Genomic DNA, 27,216 nt, shown 5'->3' on the forward strand with positions numbered 1-27,216 from the left:
CCTGGGAAAGTCACTAATATCCTAATGCAGACGTTTCTTTTGCACACTTTTTACCTTGCAGCTGCATAGCAGGTACCTACTGAACATTCAGGAAGTGTGAGAATAGTACTGATTGGGAACTCTTGCAAATGAAAAATAACATTTCATTTGTAAATCAAGTGAGATTCATCTTTTCTTGAGTTTGATCAACCCAGAGTGGGTAGCCGTGGTACAATGAAGCTACCCCAAACCACACCAGCTCAATCATTATTTCTTCAGTTCCACATTGCCCAATCTGAGGATGGTGTGCAACTGATTTAGCAACTTGTATGGCAACATGTGCTTTATAAATAAATGTAATGCATTTTTATAAACCAGAATATAAATAAAATTTAAAACACTTCTATTCTGTAACTAAACTAAACTATATGTTATGAAACTGCTTGTGATGGAACATAACTTGCAAGAGAAAGTGTTCTCAAATCATTCTAATAATTTCCAAAGCATGATCGACTTTTAGCAATAAGAAATTATTGGTCTGGGGCTGGTGTTGTGGCACAGTGGGCAAAGCTGCTGCCTGTGATGTCGGCATCTTGTGTGGGTGCCAATTCTTGTCTCAGCGGCTCCATTTCCAATCCAGCTCCCTGCTGCTGCCTGAGAAAAACAGTAGATGATGACCCAAGTACTTGGGCACCTGCTACCCATGTGGGAGACTTGGAAAAAGCTCCTGGCTCCTGGTTTCAGCCTGGCTTAACCCTGGCTGTTGCAGCCATCTGGGGAGTGAACGAGCAGATGAAAGATTTCTGTTTCTGTGTGTCCCTCTCTATATATAACTTTTTCAAATAATTTTTTTAAAAAACTGTAAAATTATTGGTCTGGTCTTATGTTTAATAAATATTCATTAAACTAAATGCTGCTTATCTCTAAGCTGCAGTTTTATAGTGAACACTGCACCAAACTCTTTCAATACTGTCCCATTAAATCGTTGGCCATTAGCTATGGGATTAGACACTTAAGTTAGCAACAGGGTGACTGGTTGAGCTGCTTCGCACATCCTGGATGCTTGCCCCAAACTATATACTTTCTTTTTCATCTGTGACCCCACCCAGCCTTTTCCACTCCTGCCAACCCTGCACCCCTCCTCAGCAGTGGGCAGGTACTGAATTTGTCTCAGCTATGACCTTGGTCCACTTAGCTCACCACAGTCTGGGTGAACTAGCCCATGTCATTTAGTAATGTGTAGTCTAATTCAAGCTGTTCACTAACCATTGGTGCAGTATTAATGTATGTGTATATGCGTAATTTAACCTGTGGTGACAGCCAGTGTGTATGTGCTGAATGTCAGCCACGGCCCATCCCCTCTGAGAATTCAGAGTCTCAAAGTTTTCTCCCACATATCTTTGAACAAAGCTATGAATGCTGTTTTCTTCTATCTCAGGATATTACCATTTTTTATTCTGTCTCTCAACTCCATAAAATGCTCCCATATTTATATATTGATTCTTGGAAGCATTTGTTGACTTCACCCCCCAAAGTCACTTAACTGATATTTCCCTTGCTGATACTTTATCTTTGATCTGAAGTAGGAAAAACTCCTCACCCCTACTGGCATGCATAGCCCACAGTTGCCTGGCCAAGGCTGCCTTATCCTCATCATGACTCACTCCTTGTCACCACTGTGAGTCACTGGGTGGGCCAATCAGAAGACCCTCCCATAGCTCACCACCTTCAGTATTAAAACTAGACATTTTGACACTTTCTTCCCTGAATAATTCCCACCTCCACTCCCAATTGCTTAGGATATTAAGAAGAGGTCATTGACAGATAGAGTTAGACAGTGAGAGAGAGAGAGACAGAGAGAAAGGTCTTCCTTCCGTTGGTTCACCCCCTAAATGGCTGCTACGGCTGGAGCTACGGCAATCTGAAGCCAGGAGCCAGGTGTTTCTTCCTGGTCTCCCATGCAGGTGCAGGGCCCAAGCACTTGGGCCATCCTGCACTGCCCTCCCGGCCACAGCAGAGAGCTGGACTGGAAGAGGAGCAACCGGGATAGAACCTGGCACCCATATGGGATGCCAGCGCCACAGGCGGAGGATTAACTAAGTGAGCCATGGTGCTGGCCCAGAGGAATTTTTTTTTTATTTTAGTCTTTTTTTATTTCTTAATAGAGTTATAGACAGTGAGAGAGAGACAGAGAGAAAGGTCTTCCATCCACTGGTTCACTCCCCTAATGGCCGCTACAGCCGGTGCTGCGCGGATCCGAAGCGAGGTGCCAGGTGCTTCCTCCCGGTCTCCCATGGGGGCGCAGGGGCCCAAGCACTTGGGCCATCCTCCGCTGCCCTCGCAGGCCACAGCAGAGGGCTGGACTGGAAGAGGAGCAACAGGGACTAGTACCTGGTATCCTAACCGGGACTAGAACCCGGGGTGCTGGCGCCACAGGTGGAAGATTAACCAAGTGAACCACGGCACTGGCCCAGAGGAATTGTTTTCAATATGGCTGCTTATCAGAAGCCACCAGCTGAACAGGACTAAGGCAGGAAGACGGAATTGGGTGTGCATCCAGCGTAGAGAATCTTTAGTGTAGTGTTGCCTTTTGGGTCCTAAAGCAAATACTCAATTTTGTCCTTCATCTGCCATACCCATGGCTAGATCTACTTATATACTCACTGGGGTTAGGCTTAGGAAATTATACAGCTGGCTTTTGCTCTGGAACTCCTGCCATTCTGTGACTACTCTTATGAACTCTGGTGTAAACTTCCTTTAGGTTGATTCTATGAGTTGCAAAAAAATAAAAAGATCTGACATCATAAGGAAACCACTTTTAGTTGCTCCATTTCCTGAAGCCTACACCTGGCAAAATGCCTAGGACAAGATGTATTCAATTCAAGTCAAACCAGAGTTGTTAGGAGAAGCAGATGGCCCACCTAAGGTGAAAAAATTGCTTTCTTGTGGGGAAAGGCAGAGCAGTTTGTTCACCTCTTCCTCTCAGAAGGTGGGAATGTGTGGAGGCAAAATAAATAAAACATATTACAAACGAATTCCACAGATGAACTGAATAATTGTTGCTGAACAAGGCTACGGAGGCATCTTCCCGCCTCAGGCAGGATGTAGGAAGTTGTCACACATGTATTAAAGTGCTCCCAGAGCTTGAAAATCATTCCGTCAGAGGAACTAAGCAGAACTAACAGGAAATTGAAGAGACCCACCATCAGCAGGCCTCTGAGAACCAGAAATAAAGAGCTGAAAAGAAAGGGATAGTCAAGATGAGCCAAGGACCACGGACAGGTTCTGGAAGATGAGTGTATATGTAACAAAGCAGTAAGAATTGTGCTCTGTCTGAAGATAAATAGCATTAGCATGGGTGAAAATGCAGCAGATAGATAATCTGCATTGATTTAGGGAAGGGGAGGCTAGAAAGGGAGACTGTCTTGCTGATTAAGTTTTCGAGGAGGAGAGAATCATTTCTGAGGGTTACTTTAGTTCAGATCACCTGAAAAGCACATTCCACTCAGGAGCCTTTGCCTCCTGGATGAAACACTCCTTATGCATATCCAATTCTTTTGCTCTGAATCCTTGTCTACACAGCAACACTTGATTATGAATTTGCCTCCCAGATACCTTGATAATGGGCAGAATGTATCCTAGGAAACAAGTTTGCAGGTCACCAGAAAGGTATCTTGTTACCTGTTACCAACAGACACATTTGTGTCTTGTTATGCTTGCTGTATCAGTCTTGTGGGAGCTTATTAGCACAGGTTAGTCTCCGCAACACAGAAGAAATCCACTCTTTGGACCTGTGCAGGTGAGTAGCAGACCTCAGGACTCTGACCGCTCTTCCGTATTGCACTCCAGTGAGGCTCCATCCAAGCGGCCCCAGGTTTTCTTTTCTGATTTCTGTGCCTTTCATTAAATGCAACACAAATTATCCCAGGAAGTTATCTCCCTACAGGCCTCTTTAAAATCAGCAGAGAGTAATTCTAAATTATGTATCTAATGCCTTCTGGCATCTCATGGCCTTCATGAACCTCAGAAACAAGTTTCATTTCACACAGTGTGAGCAAATAGTTTTACCAAGTAGCAAACAGCTTTCTGCAGTGGTCTTTTCTGTCCTATTCATCTTGAGAGCGTGAGCCACCATAAGGCCACATTATGATGTACAGAACTGCCTCAGGCTACTGATGGGAAAGGAAGGGTTACACTACTAAGCACAGTTCCTGCCCAGAGCCCTTGATGCCCCTTGATCATGTAATTTGAAAGTAGGGAGTCATTTTAGTTAAATGGAGAAAGCATGGAAAGGATGGTGTTCTCATCCTCAAGTGCAGAACTCAGAACAGTGCTTCTTCCTCCCAGTCATGTTTGTGGTAGCTGTGGGTGGGTGTGCAGCTTTGCCTGTTTCCCCACTAGCATAGAAAGTGTGCTTCTGTGCCTGCAGTTCTCCTCTCTGATCCTTGTAAAGGTCAAACATCATCACTTCAACTGCTCTCCTTTAATTGTCTCCTCTCCCCAGAGTAAATGGTTGAGATTGCATTCCTCAGTGGATATTGCGCACTTGTTCACCACAAGGCATTTGTCTACTGATATTTTGGTGATAAATAACTTTTTGCCAGTCTTCAGAGCCAGATGGAAGCAGCTGTGGCCCAACTCTAAATTATCTACCAGTCTCACATTTTGGAGGTTGCCCTGTATCTCTTGAGGCCAGCGCCGCGGCTCACTAGGCTAATCCTCTGCCCTTGGCGCCGGCACCCCGGGTTCTAGTCCCGGTTGGGGCGCCAGTTCTGTCCCAGTTGCCCCTCTTCCAGGCCAGCTCTCTGCTGTGGCCCGGGAGTGCAGTGGAGGATGGCCCAAGTGCTTGGGCCCTGCACCCGCATGGGAGACCAGGAGGAAGCACTTGGCTTATGATTGGCGCAGCGCGCCAGCCGTAGCGGCCATTTGGGGAGTGAACCAACGGAAGGAAGACCTTTCTCTCTCTCTCTCTCTCTTACTGTCTAACTCTGTCAAAAAAAAAAAAAAAGAGCAAAGTATGTTCTTATATGAAAACATAAGAAGGGGCTGGTGCTGTGGCATAGTGGGTAAAAGCTGCTGCCTGCAATGGGCAGCTGGTTCGAGTCCCGGCTGCTCCACTTCCAATCCAGCTCCCTGCTATGGCCTGGGAAAGCAGTAGAAGATGGCCCAAGTCCTTGGGCCCCTACACCCATGTGGGAGACCCGGAAAAAGCTCCTGTCTCCTGGTTTCGGATTGGCACAGCTCCAGCCATTGCAGCCATCTGGGGAGTGAACCAGTGGATGGAGGACCTCTCTCTCTCTCTCTCTCTCTCTGCCTCTCCTTCTCTCTTTGTGTAACTCTGATGTTCAAGTAAATAAATAAATCTTAAAAAAAAAAAAAAAGTGAGGGGCCAGCACCATGGCTTACTTGGTTAATCCTCTGCCTGCAGCACCAGCATCCCGTATGGGCGCCAGGTTCTAGTCCCAGTTGCTCCTCTTCCAGTCCAGCTCTCTGCTGTGGCCGGGGAGGGCAGTGGAGGATGGCCCAAGTGCTTGAGCCCTGCACCCCATGGGAGACCGGGAGGAAGCACCTGGCTCCTGGCTTCGGATCAGCATGGCTCTGGCCATGGCGGCCATTTAGGGGGTGAACCAGCGGAAGACCTTTCTCTCTGTCTCTCTCTCACTGTCTAACTCTGTCAAATAAATTTTAAAAAATAAATAAAGTGAGTTTGCCATTTGAAAAAAAAAAAAGAAAACATGAAGGAACTTTAAAATGTTCACGAAAATCTTGAATGAAAAGATAAAAAGGGACAAGCGTTGTGGTGCCGTGGGTTAGGCTGCTGCTTGGTACACCCATGTACCATAACAGAGGGTCTGGGGTCACATCCTGGCTATATGCTTCCCATCAGACTCTTGCTAATGTGTCTAGTGGGGCAGCAGATGACGACTTGTGTGATTGTGCCTCTGCCACCCAAGTGGGGCACCTGGGTGGAATTCCTGGCTCCTGGATTTGGCCTGACTGGGTCCTGGCTGTTACAGGCTTTTGAGGAATAAATCAGTGGATGGTCAAACTCTCTCTCTCTCTCTCCCTCTCCCTCTCCCTCTCTTTGTAATTCTGCCTTTCAAGTGTATGAAAATAGATACAAGTAAAGATAAAAATAAAAAATATAAACTTGATTCTCAATGTAAGCTTCAGCAAGTTCAAGACACTTTTGTAAGCAATGATTCTGGCCCTTTAGTCCATCCCTAAAGAACTTGGGGTTCTGGAAATTTAGCAATATCAGTGAAGCATTTTTTTTATTACTAACTTAAGAAAATAGTGATCTTTAAAGATTTTGGAAGATTAAGAAGCAAAAGAATCAGAAGAAGCCAAAAGAACTGTAAAGTGGGTGCCCAATGATTTCCCTTTGGAACTTGAAAAATTGCCCTTGTTTGAGAAGAGGAATGAGTAGGTGCATTTTCATGGTACAGAACTCTCAGGTGATGCTTTCTCAGAAATATTTCTGCCAAAACTTTGGCTAACTTCCTCAAACCACTCCTTTTTTTTTTTTTTTTAAATTTTCTCAAGGCAGAGTTACAGATGGAAAGAGATCTTCCATCTGCTGGTTCACTCCCCAAATGGCTACAATGACCAAGGCTGAGCCGATCCAAAGCCAGGGGCCCAGAGCTTCCTTCGGGTCTCCCACGTGGGTGCAGGGGCCCAAGGACTTGGGCCATCTTTTACTACTTTCCCAGGCTATAGCAGAGAGCTGGATTGGAAGAGAAGCAGCTGGGACTCGAACTGGTACTCACATGGGATGTCAGCACCACAGGCAGAGACTTAATCTCCTATTGCCAATGCCACAGCACTGGCCCAAACCACTCTTGTAATAGCAAATGTTCTCTTTCTTTGGCCCTCCACAAAGTCAGCAAGCAGAATGCAAAACTCATTGCTATGCCCTTTACTCTTGGCTGGTTCACTTTTGCTTTGACTGAACCACTTCCTCCTCCTGGTAGTTCTGCTTTGAATGCGCTTTGTCTTCAGGATCACACTGGTGAAGCCATGGTTTTGGAGTCCTTTTTTTTTGCGGGGTGGGGTGGGGTGGGGTGGGGACTAAGAGATAAGTTTATTTTGCTATGTTTCATCTGTTTCAATTCTTCAAAGAAATGCTTCAAGATCTTTATCCTACTTGTTTAAAATTTCCATTGAAATCTCAGTTACTGTCTACTGCCAATCTGGGCACAACAGTTCTGGCATTTATTGAGTTGAAACTTTGCTCTACTTGAATTTTTCAGTCAGAATCATGTATGCTGAGTCAACTGAGATATGCATGGTATTGGTTATTGTTATTTCTGTTAATCATGGGTCTTCTTCAATTAGGGCATGGACAAGAACAATTTTTTTCCTTACAAATTTATGTGGATGGTCTGCTGCTGTCGCTATCATTTTCAATGTCATCTTGACCCTTAAAACAAGTTATCCATTTATAAACTCCTGATTTATTTGAGGCACTATCCCCACAAACTTTTCAAATATTATCAGTGATCTCACCATTCTTCCATCAGAGCTTACAATAAATTTGGTCTATTTGTTCTTGCTTCAATTTTAGTAAAATTCATGTTGCTCTAACAGGGACTCTTTTAACAAACTAATTTCTTATCTTTCTTAGAGCCCCAAACTAGATCCTGTTCAGACATGCTGTAACAAGTTAGTATGAATTTATTCTGATGCAAAACGATCCTGAAATCCATGCAAAGTTCTTTCATGGTATACACTTTCCACAAACATTTTGAAGGATGCTCATAGACATTAATATTCCATCTTAATTTGTCTTTACTCCAATTTAGATAGTCAGCAGAAGAACCACTAATAGTGACCATTGTCAATATTCTCTCAAAAGTGTCATTCTTATAAAAAAAAAAAAAAGGTGGCCGGCGCCGTGGCTCAATAGGCTAATCCTCTGCCTTGCGGCGCCGGCACACCGGGTTCTAGTCCCGGTCAGGGCGCCGGATTCTGTCCCGGTTGCCCCTCTTCCAGGCCAGCCCTCTGCTGTGGCCAGGGAGTGCAGTGGAGGATGGCCCAGGTGCTTGGGCCCTGCACCCCATGGGAGACCAGGAAAAGCACCTGGCTCCTGGCTCCTGCCATCGGATCAGCGCGGTGCGCCGGCTGCAGCGGCGGCCATTGGAGGGTGAACCAACGGCAAAAGGAAGACCTTTCTCTCCGTCTCTCTCTCTCACTGTCCACTCTGCCTGTCAAAAAAAAAAAAAAAAAAGGAGATACATTCACCACAGCTGAGATTTAGGAAGGATCTGTGAGATGGGAAAATGGGGTTAGAAATTCAAGATGTTTATTGCTTTAGGTCTGTGGGTAATCTCTTGTGAAGCAAACCTTCAGTTGGGGGAGAGATTGAGTAATTAGAACAGGGATCTGTTGTGCAACTCCTTCTTCCTTTATTTCTTGCGGACCAGTGTATATCCTGAGACTCAGTCTGTATGCCAGTTTCATAGCTTTAATGTTTTGGTGTCTCATATCCTAAGAGTTCAGTTTCTTGCAAAAAAAAAAAAATGGCCATACTATATGACCACTGTATCTGTCTATGCTTGTGCTCAATTTGTGGAACACATTCACCCAATGGCATCCTAATGGCCTTTTCTTTAAAGGGAAAATAATTGAAACTTACTGATGACTTACTTTGTAGCCACACTATTTTTCCTTCCTTCCTTCCTACCTTCCTTCCTTCCTTCCTTCCTCCCTTAGTTTCTTTTTTAAGATTTATTTATTTTATTTGAGAGTTACAGAGAAGATGAAAGACAGAAACAGAGAGAGACATGGGGATGGGGGATCTTCCATATGTCAGTTCATATCTCAAATGGCTGTAACAGCTGGGACTGGGCCAGGCTGAAACCAGGAGCCAGGAACTTCCTCCAGGTCTCCTACATGGGTAGCAGGGGCCATGTCTATCTGCTTTCTCAGGCACATTAGCAGGGAGCTGGATATGAAGCGGAGTACCCAGGACTTGAACCGGCACTCATACGAGATGAGAGCATAACAAGCAGCAGCTTAACTTGCTATGCCACAACTCTAGCCCCTATCTTTATTTCTTAAGAAAACTGCAAGATTGGTATTATTTCCCCTAGTTACAGATGGGATTAAGGTTCAGAGAAACTGAGCAACTTGCCCAAGATAACAGAGAATCTTAGCAGAAAATTCAATCTCCCAGTTGGTTGTATCTGGAAGAAGCAGGATGATAATACCGTAGAGCTGGATTTTAGGATTTAAACCCAGGCCTGTCAAACCCAGAGACATTGCTCCTTCCTTCTACTGTGCCAAGCTACTGAGCTGATACACAAGAGCTACAGAAATGCCACAGGATTTTAAAGCACCATCAATAAAATTGTGTGTAAGTGTTTTTTGAGAAAAGCTACTCGTCATATTAGAGCACTTGCAAGTTCTCCCCACAGGCGAGTGTCCAGGGGGCCACCATTTTTACACTCGGAGGAGTCTCAGCACCTAAGAAGGCAGAAGCTGGCATGGTCTCTTCTCAGTGTGTATAAGCACAGGAATCACAGCAGTTCCACCACCCTGAAGTTATCCTACCACTTCCTGTCAGAGGCCCTAACGTTTCCCTGGTAGTCCAAAGAGTTGTCTTTCACAAGCACTTCTCCCACTCAAAGCCTCTTTATTTAAAAAGTTTCCAGGTTCTGGAGGTCCTGTCACAGAAACAGCTTGCCCATTTCTAAGCTCACTCTCACTACAGAGCTCAGATGCTTGTGTGGGGGTCCCAGCTGTTGTCCCAGCCTCCTAACCACTTCTCTGTGCCAGTCATCCCAAGCTCCCCATCACATGGCTGCTAGACATAACATCCTAATCACAGCTCCAGTGATGTCACACCTCTTCTTCAAAGGAGGTTCCCAAGCTCTGAAATCAAATCAAACCCTAAAGTGATCTGGAGGCAGTCACTAGGCTCCTGGGACTCTGTCCCAGGTATGTGGTCATAACACTAGGATGCTCATTTTGTTTTTGGGTGCTTCTTCAGAGGGGTGGTTTCTGAGAACCTATATCATTCAAGAGTCCTGATTTACAGAAATCAATAATAAGAAAATAAGATAGCCTAGAACTCTCCCAATTTTCCCACTACAAAACAAAACAAAAAATACCCCCCCCAAAAAAACCCGAAAATATTTTCCATTAAATTGTTGTCTAGCGCCACCTGGTGATAGAATTAAGCAGCAACACTATAGAAAAAAAGACTTCTAGTAAATATTTTACCCCAAATTGAGAGTCTTTAGCCGTGGAAGAATCCATAGCGATCATTTAAGCAGCTGCCTCATTTTCTAGATTCGTAATTTATGCAGGATTTACAGTCATAACAGACTAAATGTTTGAATTCCAGGCCTCTCACTTTTCTGACATGCCCCATTGTCTCCTAAGCCTCCAAAGGAATCAAGTCAGTGTTGCCCCCAGTGGAAAAGCACCATCGTTCTTATTCTGGTTCATGAATGGAGAAAGTAAGATTCAGAGACAAGCAACTTCTCTTGGACCTGAAGGTCTTTTTATGACAGGGATCTGGTCGTTGTGCTTGTCCCAGGGATCCTGCCGTGCATTGCCGTGGGAGCAATCTGGTGGTGGCGACTGCCATAGGGCACAACTGAGAGATGATGATTGACTCGTTAAGGTTGTGTTGTGTTATTTAGTCAGTTTCCATTGTTGCCTCCCTGGCTGTACTTCCGTGTGCACAGAAGATGCTTCCCTGTCCCCATTTGTGTTTGGTCAACAGAAGACCTGTGGCCTTGGTAAGTATCACAGGTGAGCAGACTTTCTACATATGGTGGTTCTGTTAGGCTGCTTCAGCCTTGATCTCCTGGAGAAGAACACGCCTTAGAGAGCGACTGTTCCTTCAGTCCTGGATCCTGGAAGCAGACAACGCCACCCGGCTGAGCCCAAGGGAGTATAGTCAACAATGCTTTCATGACATATGAACAAAAAATAAGTGCTTGTTTGTTTTCTTTAAAAAGTTTTTAAATTTGTTCTCATTTTATTTAAAGGCAGAGGGAGAGAGACAAAGAGAGAGAGAAAGAGATCTTAACATCTGCTGGGTCACTCCTCAAATCCTGCAACAGCCCAGGCTGGGTCAGGTGAAGCCAGGAACCCAGAACTCAATCCAAGTCTCCCATATGGGTGGCAGGACCCAAACACTTGAGCAGTCAGCTGTGTATGATTAGCAGGAAGTGGAATCTGGAGGTGGAGCCCAGACTTGAACCTAGGCACTCCAACATGGGCCGTGGATGTGCCAACTGACATCTCACTGCTGTGCCAAAGGCTTGCCCTCACTTGCTTTTTTCTTTTAAGTTTCAGATTTTCTTTTTTTTTTCATATTTTAACCAATGTTTTTAAAATATTAATTGTGATAAAATGCATACACCATAAAGTTTACCATTTTAACCATTTTTAAGTGTACAGTTCAGTGACACTAAATGCAACATATTGTTGTGCAACCATCACCACCATCCATCCCCACAACTCTTCATCTTGCAGAACTGAAACTCCACACCCATGAAACAATAACCCTCATTTCCTTTCCTCCAGTCTCTGAAAAACACCATTCTACTTTCTGTCTCTGTGAACTTGATTGTTCTAGGTACTTTGTATAAACGGTATCATACAGTCTATATTTTCTTGTGACTGGTTTATTTCACTTAGCATCATGCCCTCTGAGTTCATATACTACCATGTGGTAGTATATGTCAGAGTTTACTTCCTTTGTAAGGCAGGATAATACTCTATTGTGTGTATGTATTACATTTTGTTAATTCATTCACCAATTGATGGACACTGGAGTTGCTTCTACCTATTGGTTATTGTAAATAATTCTGCAATGAACATACATTGCAAATATCTCTTTAAGTACCTGCTTTCAGTTCTTTGGAGTATATACCCATAGGTCGAATTGCTGGATCATATGATTTTTCTGTTTTAATTTTGTTAGGACGTGGCATACTATTTTCTAATACAGCTGCATAATTTTACATCCCCACCAGCAGGACACCAGGGTTCCAGTTTCTCTACATTCTTGCCAATACTAGTTATTTTCCATTTTTGTTTAAATTTTATTTTATGGTAGTCATCCCAATGAATATGAAATGACATTTCATTGTGGTTTTGAATACATATTTGTTTTCTTTTTTTAAAAAAAGATTTATTTATTTATTTGAAAGGCAAAGAGAGAGACAGAGACAGAGACAGAGACAGAGGGAGAGATCTTCCATCTGCTAGTTCATTCCCTAAATGGCTGCAAACAGCCAGGGCTGGACCAGACTGAAGCTAGGAGCCAGGAGCCAGGAGCTAGGAGCCAGGAGCCAGGAGCTTCTCCCAGGTCTCCCACATGGGTGTCAGGGGCCCATGCACTTGGACAACCTTCTGCTGCTTTCTCAGGCATATTAGCAGGGAGCTGGATCAGAAATGGAGCAGCCAGGACTTGAACATATGGGATGGCAGCACTGCAGGTGGTGATTTTGCCTGCTATGCCACAACACCAGCCCCTAAATATTTGTTTTCTAAGCCTTATTTGTTGCTGCAGCAAAAGCAGACTAATAAACGGTTTGAACACACATTTTACTCCAAAACCTTTTAGAAAATCCATGTGAGAAAGTGCCTCCAGAATTATAACAGCTTAGCTTGAGAACCTGCTATGTGTTAGATCTTAGGTTGCTGAGGTTGTTACCTCCTTAAAGGCTCTGCTTAACTCCAGTCTTGCTGCAGCTTATCCTAAGCACCCAATTTAATTCTGCAACTTGCAACTTACTTCTCCAGCTCTACTTTCTTGATACTTCTCATTTCCTTTACCTTGATGCACTTTTTCTCTTTTTAAAAGCATTTTTACTGGCGCTGGCTTTGTGACATAGCAGGTTAAACTGCCACCTGTGATGCAGGCATTGTGTATATGTGCAGTTTGAGCAAGTCCCAGCTGCTCCACTTCCAATCTAGCTCCCTGTTAATGCACATGGGAAAGCAGCCAAATGTGATCCACATCCTTGGGCCCCTGCCGCTCATGTGGGAGACCTGGATGGAGCTTAAGCCCTGGCTTCGGCCTGGCCCAGCTCCTGCTGTTGTGGCTGTTTGAGTAGTGAACCAATGGATAGAAGATCTTTCTCTCTATCTCTGTAACTCTGCCTTTCAAATAAATAAATAAATCTTTTGCTTTTTTTTTTAAAGCATTATTACCTTCCAAAATGGACTTATTTATAATGTTTATAGTTTATATGTCTCCCCTGCTAAATTCTAAGAGTGAAGGGTTTTTGTCTGCTTTGTCATTCCATAAACAGTGCCCAGCACATAGTAGGTGCTAAAAAGTATGTGTTAAATGAATGAATAAAACTGTGAACACACTTCTGAAAGAATACAGCTGTTGTGCTTTGGTAACATGACCAGTAGAGGTCATAGATGAGTTCTTTAAATATCTTGGACCTGCAACTATTTATGTCCGTTTGTACAAAGATCTGTTCATTCAAAAAGTCTCCGTGACGATGTACACTGCCACGTGAACAGTTTAGTGGTGGCGATGGGCATAGATACTGACAACTGCTGAGAGGCACAGATTGATGATGTCTCAGATTGGTTTCCCTTCCTGTGTAACCCAGTGTTGGGAGTCAAACAGGGCAGAAAGTGTTGGCTCTCAGTCTGAGTTTGTATAATTTGCTTGTAGGTTCAGTCAAACAACTAAAAAAGATGTTTTTTATTGCAAAGTTATTTGCCGGATTAACAATACCTCCTCCCAAAAGGGTACCTGTATACACATGTGTGTGTAGATAAAGCCTATTTTTTTTTAAAGATTTATTTTATTCATTTGAAAGACAGAGTTACAGAAAGAGGTTAGAGAGAGAGAGAGAGAGTCTTCCATCCGCTGGTTCACTCCCCAGATGGCTGCAACTGCTGGAGCTGCGCCGATCCAAAGCCAGGAGCCAGGAGCCAGGAGCCAGGAGCTTCTTCTGGGTCTCCCACATGGGGTGCAGGGGCCCAAGGACTTGGGCCATCTTCTACTGCTTTCCCAGGCTATAGCAAAGAGCTGGATTGGAAGAGGAGCAGCCAGGACTATAACTGCACCCATATGGGATGTTGGTGCTTCAGGCCAGGCTTTAACCCATTGCGCCACAGCGCCGGCCCCAATAAAGCTTATTAAAACTAGGATACAAGATTGGCATTTTCCTCCCTCCTTTAAACAAACAAAAAAAAAAATTGGCCAACCAAGAATCACAGGTGACAGGCTATGACTCTGCTTGTCTGTGGTTTACTTTCCCTGGCTCAGCAGCTCAAGCCTCTGTATTACAAATATATCTATCCATGGGGTGAGGCTAAAAGAATGCTGACATTTGATCAGAAGTGAATCCTTTTCTTTTGACAGAATATAGGTTTGGGTTGAATGATTCATCAGAGAATAAACATTTGAGATGGAAGGAAATTGATATTTAATGATTGCCTCCCTCCATCAGACCACATGATAAACCATTTATATGTTATCCTCACTCACTCTCTGGAGTAGACAATGTCAAAGAGAGCATGTAGAACACAGTAGAAGCTCAGTGACTGTAGCATGATGGGTGAGCGAGTAAATGACTGTGAGGAAGATCTGCTTCTTCATTTTTGTTTGGATTAGTTTGTTGACAAGGATTGCTTTGTTGTATTTCCATGACGGAACTAAAATTTATGTTTATATTTAGTGTTCTTTATTCATGACAGATGCAAAGTGAAAAGTGCAAATGGAATGTGGTCCCTATCGGGAGCTACTGCAAGGTGGGCTTGGATGGAGAGCTAAGATAAGGCTGTTAATTCTGATCCTACTATGGTAAGTGACTTTTCTTTTTGATTCTGTGCCATGAGAATACTAATTATATAATTCCTACCTTTTCTACTTCACACTATATTATGATAAAATGTAGCATGCCACATTTGAAAGGTTTTTAAATTCTTAAATTTGAAAGTTAGTATTATTGAAAGTTCAAAGAAAAATTTCTGTGCTATCCGTTGGGAACAGTGTGACTAAATCACAAACTCCACCCTGTATCACCTGTTTGCCCTGACTGCCCTTGTCTAAATGAGTAGATGAACAAAACAGAACAATAATCTAAAAATCATCCACTGCCTACATTTATTCTGCCTCTGGATGGTGTGGATTTCTAGATTGAACAACTGCATAGTGTTGGTAAACAACAAACAATGTAGTTATTACTCTATTATGAGGCTTGTAAACAGATAAATGCAAGGGCAGATTCTCTTGTGGGATAGTGTGAAAGAGAATATGTAGGAGCTACTCAAAAATATTTTTAGCGTGGGGCAGGTAGCCTGCAGGGATGAAGCCAATGGCCACTGTAAGAGTTTCCTCTGAGAGTTTACAGAAGCTTATTCTCACATGAACAGAAGTAAAATAGGATTTCTTTCTCCCTCCTCTTCCATTTCTTCCCTTATTAGTGCTTAAAGCTTTAGTTGACTGTAGGCACATAATACTTGTATATAAATTGCAAGTATAATCACATAGACTATAAAGATGCCAAATGCACATGAACAAATTAGAGGCTCTTAGCCAAATTCAAACAAATATGTGCTTCATAATGGCTTTGGCTGAAATATATTTTTATATTTTATAGCATGTTCACATTTGCCAGTGGTTAGCAAAGATTAAGCTTGCCAAATTTTAATGTGGTACAAATGCCACATTCAAGGCAAAGTAAGTGGACTGTTATGGGATCTGGCAAATCAAAAGCTCTATCAACAGGGGCTGGTGCTGTGGAGTAGTAGGTTAAGCTGCTGCTTGCAGTGCTGGCATCCTATATAGGCACCAGTTCGAGTCCCAGCTACTCTACTTCCGATCCAGCTCTCTGCTATGGCCTGGGAAGCTGTAGAAGATGGCCCAAGTCCTTGGGCCCCTGCACCCACGTGGGAGACCTAGAAGAAGCTCCCAGCCCCTGGCTTCAGATCCACCCAGCTCTGGCCATTGTGGCCATCTGGCGAGTGAACCATTGGATAGATGACCTCTCTCTCTCTCTCTCTCTCTCTCTGCCTCTGCCTCTGCCTCTCTGTAACTCTGCCTTTCAAATAAATAAATCTTTAAAAAAATGGAATTATAAGGTCGTGTGCATTTGAAGTGGGCATTAATTCTCTCATTTAAAAAATATTTATTTATTTATTTTATTTGAGAGAGAGAGAGAGAGAAGCTAAGATCTGGGAACTCCACTTAGGTATTCCATGTAGGTGACAGTGGCCCAATCACTTGAGCTGTGCCTTGCTGCCTCCCCGGGTTCATAGAAGCAAGAAGCTGAGATTGAGAGTGAAGCCAGGACTCAAACCCAGGCATGGTGATAAGGGAGACAGGTATCCCAAGCAGCATCTTAACTGCTATGTGAAGCACCCACCACTCATTAATTTTTTTTTCTTTTTTTTAACTTTTATTTAATGAATATAAATTTCCAAAGTACAGAATATTGATTACAATGACTCCCCCCCCCATAATGACCTTCCAACCCGCAACCCTCCCCTTATCCACTCCCTCTCCCCTTCCATTCATGTCAAGATTCATTTTCGATTCTCTTTATATACAGAAGATCAGTTTAGTATACATTAAGTAAAGATTTCAACAGTTTGCTCCCACACAGAAACATAAAGTGAAAAATAGTGTTTGAGTACTAGTTATAGCATTAAATCTCAATGTACAGCACACTAAGGACAAAGATCCTTCATGAGGAGTAAGTGCACAGTGACTCCTGTTGTTGACTTAACAAATTGACACTCTTGTTTATGGCCTCAGTAATCACCCTAGGCTCTTGTCACGAGCTGCCAAGGCTATGGAAGCCCCCTGGTTTCACTGACTCTGATCATTTTTAGACAAGGCCATGGTCAAAGTGGTAAAAAATATAACCCATGGTCATTGGTAGCTCCCCATGGTGTTACAGTTAAATTCAAGTTTTTTGACTAGATGTGATAATGTCCAGAAGGCCAAAATTGATTGAATCCCTGATTAATTATTTATAGACTGACTTTTAGTCCAGAGTCATATACTTGGTACTATCTGGGGTTTCTCCAGATGTTCCTATTAAAGAACATCAGTGATGCTTGAGTTTGCACAACTTGCCCTGTACAACTTCGGCCGACCTCCTCCCAGCCAGACACTCAATCCTGTTTCCTCGTCCCTCCTCTTCCTGATACTGTTCACACTCATCCATATGCTCCAAATATCATACACAATGAACAGAGCCATAGTGGGAGTGGGTGCAGTGCACTGCTGCCACCACGGTGTTGCATGTGATGTTTGGACTAGTTGCATCTGACAGGAGAAGTTGGTGTTGTACCAGTGCATGCCTTGGAAAGACTTAAATAATGCAAAAAGTTGTCCTTTTTCTTTTTTAATCTATTGACAAATTGCTCTGGTAACCCGAAGAAGTGAGGAAGAAAGCAGCTGCCTCACCACCCAGACACCGATTTGTTCAGATGTTTCAGTGCCTCATGGTACAATAAAACCACAAAATTTTCTTAACAGTTAAAAAAAGAAAAGGAAAGAGAATTGTCATGAGTAATGAAGAAAAACAGACTGAATCATTAAACAACTGACTTCTATAAAGTGAAATTCAGTATTATAATCTGATTACCTGATGCCAAAACCATTTGAAAAGTGAGGAAGATTATTTTATTTTATCTAATGACATGAATAATTAAGTTGTATCAAAAATATGACCAGAAGCCAATGTTACAGGTTAAGTCACCATTTGTGATGCTGTCATCCTGTACCAGAGCACTGGTTCCAGTTCTGTCTGCTCTGCTTCCGATCCAGCTTCCTGCTAATGTCCCTAGGAAGGCAGCCAGAAGATGGCCCAGGTGCTTAGTCCCTGCAATCCACGTGGGAAATCAGGAAGGAGTTCCTATTTCCTGGCTTCAGCCCAATTCAGACTTGGCTGTTTCAGCCATTTGGGGTGGGAGCCAGCAGATGGAAGTCTCTATCTGCCCCTGCCCACCTCTGTCTCTCCCTCTCTCTGTCACTCTGCTTTTCAAATAAATAAAAATAAATATTTTTTAAAGTGATTTTCTTGATTTTAAATGTTTTTAATAACACACTTGATAAAGTTTATTTATCACCAACATTGTTGCCTAGTAAAAATCTTTTGTAGATGTTTTTGATGCAGAGATAATATATAAATCTAAGTTCCTACCTGATACATATGTCCAAGTCATCAATGTGCTAATCTAGAGCCAATAACTTGGTTGATCCCATACATTTTATTTAATTGAAACGAAAACAACTTTCTCACGAAGAGGTATGTAATGTTTTCAATTTTTTTTTTTAATTTTTTTGACAGGCAGAGTGGACAGTGAGACAGAGAGACAGAGAGAAAGGTCTTCCTTTGCTGTTGGTTCACCCTCCAATGGCCGCCGCAGCCAGCGCGCTGTCGCCGGTGCACCGCGCTGATCCGATGGCAGGAGCCAGGTACTTATCCTGGTCTCCCATAGGGTGCAGGGCCCAAGGACTTGGGCCATCCTCCACTGCACTCCCTGGCCACAGGAGAGAGCTGGCCTGGAAGAGGGGCAACCGGGACAGAATCCGGTGCCCCGACCGGGACTAGAACCTGGTGTGCCGGTGCCGCAAGGCGGAGGATTAGCCTAGTGAGCCGCGGCGCCGGCCCATTGTTTTCAATATTTTAACCAGTGTTCCCCAATCAGCTTAGCAAATTCATTTGTGTGATTGATGAACGCTGTCAACTCAAAAAATTAAATTTTAGGTAATCTGAGAAAATTGTTCTAAATTTGAAATTCAATTCAGATTATTAGTAACAATGGAACCTTTAATTTATATCTTTTTACTGTGAACAAAATATGTTCATATACTATAATTCTCCTTATTTCTCCTTTGATAACATTCCCTCACAGTGTTTTACTGTAACTATGGTCCCTCTGGTGGAACCTAACACACGGTTAGTTCATATTAGAGGAAGCCTTTGGGAAAAATTTGAGCAGACCACAAAATCTTTGGGTATCTGAGGACAGCATAAATGGCTTATTTAGCTGTACTCGGTGGTGTTTAACCATTAATATTCATTTGGTTTAGTCTGATTTAGTAATAAAATAAAAATTATATGTTTTTCTCAAAAGAAGATAGAGGTGATGAAAGTGTTTACAAAGTAACAATTCACTGTATTACCTTTATTTTGTGTTAGCATGTCACTAAAAAGAAAAAAAAACTTCTTAACTGCTTTTTCCATTAATTCACAGTATCTTCATTGAAAGCAAATTATGTCAACTCTGTATGCCAAGCTAGGATACATCTGATTGGCACAACACATTTCTCTAAAGGGCAACCTATGTGGGGCTAACTTTCTAGACCATCAATATGGAAGACCATATTTCACACAGACGAAGCTTCAGAAATGTGTGAAGTCCATTACATTGATGATTTTGCAAACCAATACAGACAAGATGCTGTGCAGAAATTGTCAATCATTATCTTTTCTGCTAATTTTCTAAGTTTTTACGCCAATCATCAGTACGAAAATTAAGTATACACTTTGTGACTTCTTAGCTGACAAGAATAGACTACTGTGGTCGTAATTCCCTGGTTGTGTGATGTCACCGAAAATTTTAAGGTTGAGTAATCCAGAAGTAAAAGCACATTTGCAAAGAAAAAAAAAAAAGCAGACTTACCAGTAAGTTGTCAATTTCATGACCATTATTTTGGCTTTGTAATTTGGTCTTAAGACATTTTTTTCTTTTCCAAAAGATTTCTCATTACTAATTAGGAAAGCTTAGCCATAAATTCAGAAGGAAAAGCTGTTCAAAAAGATCACTGTATGCTTTTCTTGAATTTAGTTCAACAGCAAGGAATTTCCTGGATGTTTTAATTGGTAGCCAACTTTCCAGCAGTTTTCCTATGCATTACAACTACTTTACTCCACTTGATTTAGAAGACATCTACTTCTATGTCTCCCACACATCTGCTGGATCTCTTCCTATTTCCCTTAAGGGGAAAGGATGGTGATCTACTGCATTTCCAGGCCTGTAGTTCTCTGTGCTACCAGAGCTCTGTTTTTTCCTTTTATCCATTGGCCCAGGGCCCAGTTAGAGTCTCTGATCACTAAGAAAGCTAGATTCTGAACACTTATATCTAAAATCAGCATGCCTTGCTAATCTTTTATCTAATATATGCCTTGCTAGTGCCAAGTCGCTCTTGGAATAATATTATTAGTTCTATTTTTTCTACCCTTGCCTGCTGTGTTCTCCTTCATCCCCTACTCTTTACATCTTCTCCAGGGACCTATGAAAGTGTTTCACTAATTGCTACAAGGATAATAGTAGGTAATATTCATTGAGCACTTGCTATGGGCCAGATAATTCAAGAACTTTAGATATGTGGCAAGAACACTTCTTTAGTCCTAGGTATCAGCACCCCTGCTATCACTTCTATGCTATTTCTCCCATGCCACAGGGAGCTGAGACCCCAAGTTACAGGTTTTTCAGGGGTCGGCACTGTGGCATAGTGGGTAAAGCCGCCGCCCGCAATGCCGGCATCCCGTATGGGCACTAGTTCAAGTCCTGGCTGCTCCACTTCTGATCCAGCTCTCTGCTATGGCCTGGGAAAGCAGTAGAAAATGGCTGAAGTCCTTGGGCCCCTGCACATGCATGGAAGACCCAGAAGAAGCTCCTGGATCCTGGCTTTGGATCAGCACAATTCCGGCCATTGTGGCCAACTGAGGAGTGAACCAGCAGATGGAAGACCTCTCTCTCTCTCTCTCGCTCTCTACCTCTCCTTCTCTCTTTGGGTAACTCTGACTTTCAAATCAATAAATAAATCTTGGAAAAAAAGTTTTTTCTAGGATAGAGTTATCAGAATAGCCAATAAATATTTTTAAAAAGTGGTTAAATTTGAATTTCAGGTAACCAAAGGAAAAATTTAGTGTGTCATCAATATTGCATCAAAGGAACTTATATTAAAAACTTATTTGTTGTTTATCTGAAATTCAAATGTAACTAGGCTTCCTTTAGTTCCTCTGTCAACCCTATCCGGCAAGCTCTGTATACTAATGTGTAGAAGGAGGCCACACACCCTGATGTGCTTGAACTTCTCCTTATTCATCCAGATATTGAAGCTGAGCCCAAGGAAATGAGGCAGAGAACAAAAACACTAGTGTTGGACTTCCTTTTCTCCCTCTCTCCCTGACTTCTTGGAACTTCAGCTTCTTCCACTTCATAGTCTGCTTCTCTCTACTCCAAGTATACGTAGACTCCAGGTATACCTGCAACTCTATGATGTAGTCAGCTAGTCCTCTTCGTAGCATTTGTTCAAAAATCCTGGATTTTAAGGATTATTACCTTGCTGTTTAATTAGAAATCCTATTTGGAGGTCAAAAATCAAATATGGACTCTGAGAAATTTTGCATTCCTGCTGCCTTATTTTTCCTCCACCTCCCTCTCTGGCAGACAGATGACTCTGGTCAAAAGGATTCCAAGACATGCAAAAGAGAGATGCATATTGATTTATTCATGAGGACAGGGGTTTTGCCTATTAAATTACATGTATATTTTAACTTGTTATCTCTCTTTCCCCAGTCTGGGATTTAATCTCCATGAGAACATGAACCTTGCTCTAGGAATACTGAAAGAGTGCCAGGAACACAGTAGCTGCATAGCAAAGATTTGATAGGTGAAAGTGGGGTAAATATTTCTTGGATGACTTTTACAGCAAGGAAAATGAGACTTGGAAGGTTAATTTGCCCAATTTCCACATCAGAGCTAGGCTTTATAGGCCTACTGTGTGGGTCTGATTCGCTGGAGAACTCCAGCTCTCCACCACCATATACTTCTGCCTGTTTTCTCTGTAGCAGTTCATCCAGTCCTTTTAGTATGTTTTTTTTTTCTCTTGAAACTTTGTTTTCAATGTAGAAAAACCAAAAACAAGAATTAGATTTCTTTTTAAGTTCAACGAAAGGACTCTCTAACGATAGCAACGAAAAGTAAAAAAGCAAACAAACAAACAAACAAAAAACCCTTAAGTGAAGCAGAGACAACCTCAAAAGCATAGAACAATCATGTTTATAACTGACCTTATGATAATCAATGTGCTCTGGTCTTTTTTGTGTCTTGTCTGAGAGTCCACTGCGAATGCCTTGATCCTGAGATAATTGTTTCTTGCATAGGACCACACATAGCGTATGGGATACCTTTGTGTGAAGTAGGGTAAGAAGCACCTTTTGCTGATCAGGCACAGTGCAGCTCCTTGGCACACCATTTGATAGGAAGAATGCAGGATGAATTTTGGTCCCACTTGCCATCTCAGCCTGGCACCCTCAAGAAATGAACAGCCCTACCTCCCTAGGCAATGGATTTTTTGTTTAATAGATGCTAAAAATTGGGAAATCTTTCTTTTTTCCTAGATCTTTGCCTATTTGTTGTTTGTTTATTTTATTATTATTTGAGGGAGAGACCATCAATTGGTTCATTATCTAAATGCCTGAAATTCTAGCAGTGACCCAGACTGGGAAGAGTTGAAGTTGGGAGCTGAGAACTCAATCCAGGTCTCCTACATGGGCAGCAGGACCCACCACCTGCTACCTCACAGGGTCTACATCAGCAGGAAGCTGGAATCAGCAGCCAGAGATGGGACTCAAATCCAGGTGCTCTGATGTGGGTGTGGGTGGAACTTGGGTATCTCCACCTCCAAGCCAAATATCTGCCCCCCAACCTTGTCTATTTTTAACCACTTATTGTCTGATCTTTTAGTGCCTCCCCTCTCAACTGTCCATTGGATTCTAGTGCAGAAAAAAAATCAGCCTAGTTTCTTCCATTCCCCATGTTCAATCTTAATCAGGCGGGCAAGCCCTATCACATCTGGTTTCATTTTTCTAATTCCCCACTGATTTCCAGGGCAAAGTAGCTGATAGCCTTGGCACTAGTAAGTCCCTTTTCCTCAGATCAAGTCAAAGGCTCTACCTACTTCCTGAGCTATTTATGATAATTCATTCCCTCCAAAAAGTGATCTTTAGAAAGTTCTCCCCAGAATAAACATTATAACAACATCTTGACTGTACAATTCTAGGTACAATTTCTAAGCCTAAGTGTAGTGATTGTGTGTATGACTGGGGAGGGGGAAGGAGTTCCATGTGTGTGTTTTTCTAGATCTCTAGATGAAAAAAGTAATTAACTGCTGTACCACAATGCTGGCCCCTAAATACTATGTAATTTCCACCGTATCATGCTGCCTCCACACTCATTTGATGCAGCATTGTGGCACAGCAGTTTAAGCCAGTGTCACAGCTGGCATCTCCTATCACAGTGCTGGTTTGAGTCCCAGCTGCTCAGCTTCTGATCCAGGTTCCTGATAATGCACCTTGAAAAACATCAGAAGCTATCCCATGTGCTTGGGTCCCTGCCACCCACATGGGTGACCTGCATGGAATACCGGGTTCCTGACTTCGATCTGGCCCAGCCCAACTCTTGAGGCCATATGGGGAGTGAACCAGCAGCTGGAAGATCTCCTTCTCCCTGTCTCTCCCTCTCTCCATCACTCTGCCTTTCAAATAAAAAAGAAATAAAGAAAAGAAAAAAGAAAAGAAAAGAAAAAAGATAGAAACACATGTGTTAGAACAAAATAGATCTGGGTTATTGTATCCATATGGCTTCCTATCCCTTAATTTTCTCATTTACAAGAAGGGAATCAGACTTAAATTATAGGATTGTGCATTAGTTTTCTAGGGCTCCTGTAAACAAATCACCACGAACTGAGTACCATAAACAAAAATGTGTTGCAATTTATTGTCCCACATTTTTTGAGCCTAAAAGTTTAAAATCAAGGAACTGGTGTGTTTGGTCCTTCTGAAGACTGAGAGAAGGCTTTGCTATAGGTCTCTCTCTTTGACTTATAGTCAGAGGTCTTCAGGTTCACGTAGCACTGTCTCTCTAATGTATGTTTCTGTGTCCAGATTTCCCCTTCTCATAAGGACATCAGTCATATTGGATCAAGTCTTCCCTAATGGCCTTACTTTAGCTTAATTACTTCTGTGAAGACCCTATCTCTCTCCTAAGTGTTGAAGAGATTTTACAAATAAGACCAGTGTAAGCGAATAATGAAGGATAGAATTAAAAGGGAGAGAATGATCCTGCAGGGGAAGCAGGACACAACAGCAGACTCATAGAATGGCAAATGCCCAAAACAGCACTCGGCCTCAGAATCAACCCTTGGGACATTCAGATCTGGCTAAAAGGCCCATGAGAGTCTCACAGGCGTGGAAAGCCATGACATGGTGGCAAAAACAATCTAAATGAAAGATCCTGGTGAACAAGACCCCAGCAGAAGGAACAGGCCATCAAGGAGGGAGGCGCCTTTCTCTGAAGGGAGGAAGGAACCTCCACTGTGATATGGCCTTAACTAAACAAGTTCAGAGCTGGTGAACTCAAGGGGCTTCCATAGCCTAGACAGCTCATGGCAAGAGCCTCGGGTGATTGCTGACGTCATAAATAAGAGTGCCAATTGTTAAATCAACAACGGGAGTCACTGGGTACATGCTCCCACGTAGGATCTCTGTCCTTAATGTGTTTTACTATGAAACTTAAAAACAACACTACTAGTCGAACAATACCCTATACCTTGTGCGGTTGTGTGAGGGCAGCCTGTTGAAGTCCTTGCTTAGTGTATACTAAGCTGATCTTCTGTATATGAAGGTAATTGAAAATGAAACTCGATGAAGGGTGGGATGGGAGAGGGAGTGGGAAAGGGGAGGGCCATGGGAGGGAGGGAATTTGAGGGGGGAAGCCACAACAATACAAAAGTTGCACTTTGTAAATTCACATTTATTAAATAAAAAAAAAAAAGACCCTATCTCCAAATAGGGTCAACCAATGAGATAATAGGAATAGGATTCTGACATACCTCTTTGGGGATAGACACAATTCAAGTCATAACAGGTTGCCCAGAGAATTAAGTTTGGTTTCTTAAGTAAAGCTCCTAACAGAAATCTTGAGACTTAGTAAGTATTTAATGGTAATGTGTTACTACAGATTTTGTCTCTTGGTCTTTTTGAGTGATCTCTCTCTCTCTCTTTTTTTTTAAATGCACAAAAGTTTTTTTTAACAAAAGATTTATGTATTTGCTTATTTATTTGAAAGAGTTACAGAGAGCAAGGAGAGATAAGCAAAAGCATATTTTACAAAAATTTAAATTTTTTTTATTTATTAGGGAGCTGGCATTGTGGTGTAACAGGTAAAATATACCTCCTGCAATGCCAGCATCTCGTGTAGGCTCTGGTTTAAGTCCTGGCTGCTCTGCTTCTGATCTAGCTCCCTGCTAATGTGCCTGGGAAAGCAATGGAAGATGGCCCAAGTGCTGGGGCCCCTCAACCTATGTAGGAGACGCGGACTGAGTTCCAGGTCCCTGGTTTTGTGCTGGCCCAATCCTAGCTATTGCAGCCATCTGGGGAGTGAGCCAAATGGAAGGTCTATTTTGTACTCTCTTTTTCTCTTTCTCTCTCTCGCTTTCTCTCTCTGTAACTTTGCCTTGCAAAAAATAAACAAATAAAATAAAACTCATTTTTGGGGTCGACGCTGTGGTATAGTGGGTAAAGCTGCTGCCTATAGTGCTGGCATCCCATATGGGAGCTGGTGTGAGTCCTGGCTGCTCCACTTCCAATCCAGCTCTCTGCTATGTCCTGGGAAAGCAGTACAAGATGGTCCAAGTCCTTGGGCCCCTGCACCCACGTGGGAGACCCAGAAGAAGCTCTTGGCTCCTGGTTTTGGATCGGCACAGCTCTGGCCATTGCTGCCATCTGGGGGAGTGAACCAGTAAATGGAAGACCTCTCTCTTTGTCTCTGCCTCTCTGTAACTCTGCCTTTCAAGTAAACATAAAATAAATCTTCTAAAAAAATTCATTTGAAAGACAGAGTGAGCCAGAGGAAGAGAGAGAAAGAAAGAGATCTTTCACCTACAGGTTCACTCCCCCTACAATAGTATGGGCTGGGCTAGCTAAAGCCAGAAACTCTACCAGGGTCTCCCATGTGGATGTCAAGGACTCAAGTACTTCATTCATCATTGTCTGCCTTCCAGGGTGCACATTAGCAAGAATCTGGATAGGAAAGGAGTAAGGTAGGACTTGAACAAGGCACTCTGATGCCAACATTGGAAGTGGCTACCTAACCTGCTGGACAACAATGCCTGCCCCTAGAGTGATCTTTTTTTTTCCCTCACATTAATGAGATTTTTTTTAATTTTTATTTTTTTCCACCAAAGAAACCTTTTATTTAAGGAATACAAACTTCATGCATTTAATAAGTACGACTTTAGAAATATAGTGATTCTTCCCACCATACCCGCTCACCCACCAACTCTCCCACACCTCCTCCTCCCTCTCCCATCTCCAGTCCCATTCTCCACTAAGATCCATTTTCAATTAACCTTATACACAGAAGACCAACTTGATACTAAATAAATTTGCATGCAAACAACAACAAAAAACTGTTCTACAAAAATTGTTCCTCAACAATCAATACAAGGGCTGTTCAAAGTCATTGCATCTTGAAGTTAATTTCACTTCTTCTTCTTCTTCTTTTTAAGAAACTTAAAACTTTAAAGAAGATCCCAAGAATGATACATCTTTTGGGAGCTCTTAGACATAGTTATAGTACAACTCTTTGTGGACAGAGGTCTTGCTTGGGAAGTTAGTGCACAGTGATTCCTGCTGTTAATTTAACAAGTAACACTCTTACATATGATGTCAGTGATCACCCAAGGCTCTTGACATAGAGCTGCCTCAGCTATGGAAGCCTTTTGAATCCACAAACTCCAGCAGTATTTAGACAAGGCCATAAGCAAAGTAGAAGTTCTATCCTCCCTTCAGAGAAAAGTATCCCTAGAATGACCTTTTAAATACATAGTCTCCAGGGTTAATGAACACATCCAGTAGTATATTCAGGGCCTAGGTGGCAAAAATGAAATGGAACAATGTACAAATATAAAAGTCAGACACAATTTTCAATGACTGAAGATAAAAGATTTTACTTTTCTCTATGGATTTGGATTGGAGTGGAAGGAAAGAGTGGGAATACAAGATAGTTGGTGATACAATTTAATTATGCAGATGTATTGATTTTGAATTATTAACATTCCATTTTACTTCACTTTGAAATAAAAAGAGATAGAGATGGAACCAAACTTTTCCCTTGAACAACATAATTTATGCCAGAGACAGTCAGAATTGTTTTAGAGCAAAAGAGACATTGAAGGATCAGCCATATGATTTTGATGACAGTAAAAACTCAAAC

General features: G+C 42.4%; 1 long non-coding RNA gene across 1 annotated transcript in view; it reads left to right on the forward strand.

Annotated features, from left to right (window-relative positions):
* Positions 1–27,216, forward strand: part of LOC103345485 (uncharacterized) — a 100,316-nt gene that overhangs the window by 54,170 nt on the left and 18,930 nt on the right. The window contains exon 3 of the long non-coding RNA XR_016229921.1: positions 14,671–14,776. This is a non-coding gene — a long non-coding RNA (uncharacterized LOC103345485). The remainder of the gene's footprint in view (positions 1–14,670; positions 14,777–27,216) is intronic.

Source organism: Oryctolagus cuniculus, chromosome 2, assembly GCF_051225735.1.
Source record: "Oryctolagus cuniculus isolate XC-2025 breed Fujian yellow rabbit chromosome 2, ASM5122573v1, whole genome shotgun sequence".
NCBI classification, from domain to species: Eukaryota; Metazoa; Chordata; class Mammalia; order Lagomorpha; family Leporidae; genus Oryctolagus; species Oryctolagus cuniculus.